This window comes from Sinohyriopsis cumingii, chromosome 19 (assembly GCF_028554795.1).
Source record: "Sinohyriopsis cumingii isolate HCF-2022 chromosome 19, ASM2855479v2, whole genome shotgun sequence".
NCBI classification, from domain to species: Eukaryota; Metazoa; Mollusca; class Bivalvia; order Unionida; family Unionidae; genus Sinohyriopsis; species Sinohyriopsis cumingii.
The window spans coordinates 42,662,862-42,671,662 of NC_142979.1; positions in this window are offsets into that span (position 1 = coordinate 42,662,862).

Genomic DNA, 8,801 nt, shown 5'->3' on the forward strand with positions numbered 1-8,801 from the left:
GCTGGTCAACCCTTTCGTTGAATTCCGTTCATGCTAGTGCTTAAGACAAAGTATAACTAAGAATAGGCTGCTAGTTTTGTAGAACAACAAATCCAATAACATCAGAATTTACCGAAACCACTAAACTTTAGTGGGTTTGTAGTGTTAGCGACTGCAGGATACACTGATCACATTCTATCGCAAAACTGAAATGACGATCTGTTTGTCGACTTTATTTTAGATAAAGCCTAAGTCAAATATACCCTTTCACATAATAATACTACGAGGAATGTGCATGCAAAATACACGAGCACGCGGTTTATTTGGAAGACAAAACGTTAATGACCAGTCCTCCCGCGTGCGATAAAAATCATCCACTTTACATATACAAGTATTCAACCCTACGAAGGATAATAATCACGTACATATACCTTTTTTACGTCCTTTAGCAAAATAATTTCAAAGTTAAAAGCTGCTTTCACCCTTTAATTTTTTAAACGTATTTTAAAATCTTGTCAAGGAAAACATAATTTATCTATACCAAAATAAACCCGAAGCCCGCTAAAATAGCAGATTACTACGGGGGGGGGGGGTGAACAATCCACACCATTTACTTAAAGTTGCGAGATAAAACAGGTGCCTATAAACACACGTGATGTTATGTCTTAAAGACCTTACCACAACGGTTTTGGGGGCCCCGAGTGGCCGAGTGGTCTAAAGCGCTCTCCGTTATGGATCACTGCCATCTCACCTCTGTCTGCGTGGGTTCGAGTCTCGGATTCAGCCAATGTGGGTATGTGAGAAAGTTTGCCAGTAGCTTATCGTGAGTAGGTGGTTCTTTCTGGGGGTTTTCCCGGGTTCTTCCTCCACTATTAATGCTGTCCGCAATGTATAGCCTATCGTGTGCTGAAAAATGACGTTAAACCCTACAACAACAACAACAACAACAACAACAACTACAACGGTTTTAATGAACGTGGCCATATTTGTATCACTTGACTTACCATTACAATACTAAAATCTTCAGTGTTCGGTACTCTGGAAGCCGTATTCGTACACATTTAATATCATTTATCATTTAATTAACAGGGCATCACAGTGAAACAACATATAGTGAGTTGAGTACCCAAACTATTAATTATATTTTCTACTTTGGACTTTTCTCCTTGTAATTTCGTGTACTGAGTTCGTCGTTTGATACTGAGGATGTTATTCTTGGTATAATACTTGTGGTTTTTTATATTTGTTTATTCCATTGTCTTAAATTTAGAATTATTGAACTAATTTGATCAAATTTTGTCTTGAAAAGGCTTTTTAAGACATTTAAATTTTCTTTTTTCTTCAAGCCAGCTGAATTCGTGAAATAAACATAGGGCACGTGTTATTTTTATGAATGTATCCGTTTATAGCCTTGATAGCTTTTAGTGACTATTTGTTGATTATGGCGATATGGGAAGATATTTTTAAACCTGAGTAATCAGCCAATTGCTAGGAGCAGACGCAATAATGTAGAAAATTTACGAGATTTTATATCTCCGTGGTTTAGTTTCGCAAAATAAACTCTCCTCGATTCGCAACATATGTAAATATATGAATATTTTTAGCTACACGTGTTTAATAATTTTATATAGGAATAATTCGTTGTGTTAGGTGCTTTGGGTCGTGTTTTGTTTTATATGGCGTAAAGTACTAACGTTCGGCTAGAATAAGCTTACTGATAAGTCATACACATGTGAAATAAGAGAAAACCATGCAAGTGTGAAATTAACGTCTCATTTGTGTGGTAATTAGATGATTAGAAGAAGAAAAAAAATTGCGCGTTTAAGAAACTTTTATTCAGTTGACAACGATTGTTGTCTTGCGGTCCTCGAATATAGCGGAAGACATGGACTATCAACCCTCGTTTAGGCAGGTGTCGCTCGATACGAGGCATACTGTGTGTGACCAGTGTTAATAATTTTTTTTACATTCACGTTCATTCACATACTTTTTTGTTCACTAATTCAACCGGATTTTTTAAAGAACGTCAATAAGTAAGTACATAATCGAATTATATATTCACGGATGAATTGTGAAATAATTATTAATTTCAACAAAGAATTATATTAATTAATCAATTATCAATTTACACCAGGAAGTCGGTGGATTAAACGCAGGTTGACAAATATAGTATTACAGCAGGCTTTACGAAGGAAATAAATCTGCAGTGCTTTAGTGCGGAATGAACAGTAAACTAACTGGGTAAAATGTTATCTATTCACATTTCAAGCAAATGGTAAATATCGTAATGAAAATAAGGATCGATTTAAAATATTTTTTCATGTTTATGAAACAACACAAAAGCAATGCAAACTAACATGACAAAATGCGAAATCCTACTAACGTTTTGCACTCATGCATTGACACAGTTTGTTCCGTAACACTTTTTTAAATGACAAAAAATTATAATTGACGATTTTATGCCAACAAACATTTTGTTTTTTGGTCTTGGTCAACTTACAGGGATACTGAACGTCGAACACGTCCTAGTGTGCCAGATTGTTTACAAATCTTTCCTGGGAAGATCCAAAACGCGTCTTACATCGGTTAATAAAAACAAAATTATCAAACATCCATGGCAGCGATTCACGCTCCAAAACAAAAACAGAAGATCTTCAACGAAAAGGCCCAGCCCATTTTAAGTACGCAGAGGAAACCAGATCGAGCGTTTTGGTCACTAAGGGAATTAACGATTCCGACCTCTCTCATAATTATAATTGTGTTGAAGATCGGAATCGGTCGAGATGATGTGGTTACGTCTAAATAAGATTACGCGCTGGATACGGAATTTTATTTCCGTGCATACTTGATTATAAGTCAAGTGTAACTACAACTGCACTAATCCAAAAACTACCGTGGCATACTGCGCCGGCAGATTTGAGTCTATGCAGTTTATTAGGAGTAATCTGTAAGACAAACAACATTGACCATGATCTATCTGAGCATTATGACAGAAATTTACTGAGAAATAGCAACGACAATAACATAAGTTATTATCTTAGATTTTGGTCAAGATATTACTTAAATATTGATAGGATAAACGTTCTTAAATATCATATCCGTCTTGAAGTTTCCCGGACATTGATATTAAATAAGTATTTCAAAACAATACGGTTGATATTTTGCATATGATTTTTTGGACCTAAATGTTTATTTATTTTACAAAAATAATACAATTTATTAGGACTATTTTTTTTAAATCTTTCAGTAAGCTTTTGTTTGTTGCAGGTATCACAAATGTTAGTTAGCTAATTTTTTCTGTAAATTGATGAAATGATGGGAAAAATTGATGATTCAGTTTTTGTTATAGATAAAGATGTAAAATGTAAATAACTCTATCAAAAATAACATGGCAGACTTGCAGTTTTCAATGGACCTAATTTTCAATTTAAACAACAGCACATTAGCTGGAAACGGTGGTGTTATAGCTGCCGGATTAAATTCTACGTTGCAAGTTACTTTACAAACAAAAACTAGGTGATCACTTGTTTGCTGCTGTGTCAACTAGCAGGATATCAGTGGTCCTAAATCCGGGACCGAAACTAGGGGGTCGGACCGCTCGAATTGTAGGAAAATGGTCTGCACACTAAATTATCATAATTCGTTCTTTTTTATTTTTCTTTTGTTGCTTAGTTTGCTTGTTGTTGAGTTGGCGTTTTCTTCTTGAAAATAAAAATCACTGACAGGGACTGTTAAGGGTGTGGTCAAAATTCCATGAAGATTGAACTAGAGATGTTTAAATTCAACAGAGGTAAAGCGGAATATCGTACAGAGTGCAACCCAGCAGATGACCCAATGGAATCCAGACGGACCGCATGACCTATTTATGTGTTTGAAATAAATATGAAATAAAAACCAAGCTGGACGATTTGACTGGTTCGAGGATCATTAGAATTCGTGTTTTGCGCTAGGTGATTCACAGTCATCTTGCCAGTCATCGAGGTCAAATTCTTTACAACGTGGACGAAGTGTAATGTCCGTTCAGTATGGTTGTATTTTGTGTCCCATTTGCTTCATAACCTTATGACCTTACCCCAGAAACTTAAAAAAAATGTTGACTCTGGGTATCCTTTACGATTTCTTATCAATATTACCGGGTTCAAACGTTGATCCTAAAGTAATAGAACATGTTTTAAATGGAGAATTGAATTTCTATTGCTAAGTAGGCTTCCAGCAAATGCCACTGAGTATGCAACCGATAATAACTTAAGTTCAGGGCTAAACATGTTAGCTAGAGGCACATTTCGTTAAAAATACAGATCATTATCAGGTCAGCTTTCGCAAGTAAAGGAAATAAATGAAGTAGAAAAATGTCATTTACTGGACAGGTAACCCTTTGACCTCCATATGTAAAGCACTGTTCGTGTTCTTTCTCTAGATGAACCTTTAAGATATAGTAATTCCTGCCCTTATAGGATGTTGAGATTTTGGTCCAAACATCAGTAAAATTTCAAAGACATCGACGTGCTTGACCTCCACGAATGGAATTAAAAGAGTATGAACACCTAAAGCTCCGACACACATATGAAAACAACAGCATACATATATCAACCATGAATAAATGAATGCAGAAAGTCACACTATAGACATTTAGCTTTAATTAAATTAGAATGTTAGTATTATTTTAAATAAATGTTTAGGCGGGATGGCGTTGATATAGTTAATGTGCATTTGGTTGGGTGTAAGAACTGCCCAGTCATGGAGTTATGTGGCTTGTTAGCAGTCTGTCAAAACCAATATGTTCTGACGTAGTTTTTCTGACAAAAATACTCCTCTTTACGTATGAAGACAGTTGGGGTCAAATCAGCACGTGATACATTTTCAAAAATTGTTTTGCTTTTTCAAACGTTTTCTTATTTCCAGAAGCCAATATTAACTATATTCATTTTAATGGTTAAATTTCTATTTGGAGGCAAGCAGTGCGTTTATGTATAAGGACGCTACCCTTTCCATCATATTGCCACGTTTACATAATCGAGCACATATACTAGATACTGTCAATGAGAAAAGGGAAACTATTCACAGCATCCTGCCCCTTTTACATTACAAAATGTAGTAGTTAATCGTGTGTGTTCCCTGGGCCTCCTCCATTGATTCTTTAATCACGTTTTTTGAACCCTAAACCATCTACCATCATATGTCCATTTTTTATTTTCACAAAATCTCTAGTCCACCACCCACTTAGATTTTCTTTTAAACGCGAATACTCTACCCATCACACATGTTTTGATGTTATTGCAGGCAAAGGCTTTTTGCCGTGAATTCAATTCACCCCTGTGGTTTCGAAGTTTGATTTTCACGTGACTACTCAAATTCCACATGTCTCTTGTTGAGTGATAGTAGCAGGGACATTCATTTCTTAGGTATGATTATTTAAAAAGCGAAAAAGTGATTCCCTAACTGTTAAAGCCTAAATCTTACTAAATGCTATTTTGAGTTATAAAGTAGCTAGAAAAGTAAGATTTAGTCTTTAACATTCAGGTTCTCACTGTTTCACTATCTATATCAGCATACCTAATCAATGCCATTCGTCGATACATGTGCGATTCTTCATTTGGCGGTATCAATATCTTTTATATATCACGTTCAATATGGACCGCTCCGGTGGCCTAGTGGTTAGAGCGTCCGCTTCTTATGCCGTAGGTCCTGGGTTCGATCCCCGACCGAGTCATAACAAAGACTTACAAAAATGGTACTAACAGCTACATCGCTTGGCGCTCAGCGTTAAGGGGCTAGTGTTACGATTGGTCGGCCTGATGTCAGGATAATGTGACTGGGTGGGACATTATGCTACATGTCTGCGGCATGATGCCCTAGTGCTAGACATCACTATAAACTGTCACACTGCAGACATCGTAGCAATATGACAGAAAAAGTGTTAAAGCTACGTTACAAATCCAGATCACACACACACACACACACACACACACGTTCAATATGTCATTTATAAATAAACGGTAAAGTTATACACTGAATAAGAATCCAGGCGCACTGTTTAACAGGCGTTCAAAATATACGCTGTATCCTGACTGCATAACATATCTATATGTAAAAGACCCTTTGTACCTAATTAATAGTAACATTAAAATGATTAATTCGAACGATATATATTTACTGGAGTCCGTTATTTGTTTATTGAAAATTACATCACGACCAAATGCAATGACCAATATCTGACTAAAAAGCCTAATTGAGAGTTTTGACGACTGACTGTTCGTCTTTCTTACGTGTCCATTTAAGAAGGAAAAAAACTACTAACCCTGTTATTAGGGACATAGTTATATCAGCAAGGTCTTCACTCAAAAAGGAATCTAATGGGTTTCTACAGTAGAACTTAGTTTTTTAAGTGTATTTATCTAAGCGTAATTATCTAAATTTGAGTGTTGGTTATGTGTGTGGGGTGTTGTTTTTGCCATAACCATCTTGCAAATGTTGTGCTTTGTAATTACTGGCTTTATCCGGTCTATATTACAAGCGGATGTGGAAGAGGGTTGGGAAAAAGCAAGCATTAGCTAGTAACGCTACTACATAGGTCTCTTAGATTGACTATGAAATAAGTAACACTTTTGAATAATAGATTATTTTTGTTGTTATTCGTTTGGGATTTTGTTGTTCGCTGTTTTATTTTGTTTTGTTGATAAATTTGAAGGGAAGGTCTCGTACTTTTTGAAAATTGCAAGATCTGCTTATGGCCGAGTGTTTTCCGTGGAACGTTTGAGGGCTGGTAAAGTAGCTAGTGGTAATTTTTGTTGAAATTTTGAAGGTTGGTGGTCAAATATATTTTTCACCGAAAAAGTTGGGGGGGGGGTAAGTCACGATGTTGTTTAATTTTTGTATCATGTAGTGCGTAGATTATCGGTGTATAAAATAGGATAGGCGTGTTGTTGTCCAGGATTTTGTGAAGAAATTAATTGGAGATAGGAGGGTAGACGGTTCAAGTTTGAAAAAGATATATAAAGGATAGGAAGTGAGTTGCCTACGACGCACATATATCTAACTACCCAAGATGTCGAACTCGTACCGTTTGAAATCTGACCCCTTACCAGTTCCGTAATAGTTTTCTTGTATCGTCCGTACGTTCATCCGCTCATAACTAACACCACCGAAAAGGAGACAACCGAACATTTTCCTGATGTACGATTTAAGTACCGTACTGATCATTTAATGGTCACTTTTATCCAAGGTATCTCCGGTGCTTCGTGTCTTGTTCACTTGGCCATAGATGGAAATAGACTACATTCAATTCTGATTGGTCCTTACTGTATTCTATGATAAGCACGAGTTAATCAACAACGAATTAGACACTTTGCATTAATTGGTAGAGGAGGAGTGGAGTTGGCAGTAGTTTCCTGAATGTAAAGACCAATTACAATTTGGTCAGAGCAATAATGTCATACGTCCACGCAATTAAGTCTCCAAAACGGCCGACCATTAATCAACATGAAACGTGTTCGTGGTCAGAGAGCCATACCCCACCCATCTCGAGCCTAGACGACCCCACAGGCGTATCAAATAGACTGGTATACATATAATTTGTATGATAATATAATTAGTAAGGAACTGTATTGGTGATTCTGTTCATTTGTATGATAATGAAAACAAGAAGAAAAAGAAATGAGAACCATATCAGGTCAGGTAATTGTATCACCTTATTCATCATCACAGCTAAGCAAACTGTGAACAGTAATATAGATGACTGGTACATATAATTGTTTCTTTCAAACGATGACTGATGAAAGCAGTTTTCAGTGAAAGGAGGGAAAACTGAGTACAAACCAGTAATGTAGTATAAATAATGATGCTGCATATGACGGATGTGCGTTTTGTTGCCCAACTTAGGCCTTGGTTTCACTGAACACTTCTCACGCAGACAGCTTGAAGTACTATTTTATGCAGGCTAAAGTTTTGCGTAACAGACTGTGAGGCGATGATGTTTACACAATAGTGAATTGGTGTTGTGAACACCATAGTGAGGTGGTGATGTTGAAACAGCAGCGAAGTAGTGATGTAAACATATATATGGGACTAAATTTCATACGTTTAGAGTATTGTCAGATTTCTAAGGTTTGTATAGTCAATATTTAGAGAGTGCTTTTGACGATTAGTTCTTCAAGACAGGCGAATGCCTGATTACAATGACCAGTAGAATAATAATAATAATATTAATAATAATAAAAATAATAATAATAACAATAACATTAATAATAATAATAATAATAATAATTATAATTATAATGAGGACTTTGTATAGCGCCTAATCTTTAGAAGCTCTAAGAATGAATTTTATTCCTTTTTTCAGTACGCTAAATGGTATGGTTATTGCTTATCTCTGAAAAGATTCAACAGCAATTAGAACACTCCGAGCTTTTTATTACCAAATTTCCAGTTACTTTAACATAATATATTACAATAGAAATATCAACGAGCAACGTTCATAATAGGAATCGCTGCTCCCCTACAAGGGGTCAACCCATTTCCTGGCATAAGAACACTTCCAGACGATCAAACGTGCATATTAAGAATCCAGGTATTTGTTTGCAAAAGGATGTGGGGGTTTTCTTAAATCACGTGACAACGTTGGCAGTGAATTCAACACCTCGACGAGGTTTTTTTCTAACTAATTAATGCGGATAAAATAGGTGAAAGTTAGTAACATTTTTTTAATTTACAAAAATACAAATTTTTACACAAGTATTGTGTTGCTTCGGAAAATGAAGATTGACATGGAACTTCTCGTGTACGCACAATTAGCACTTATCCACAAATATATGTATGGCCCTGAC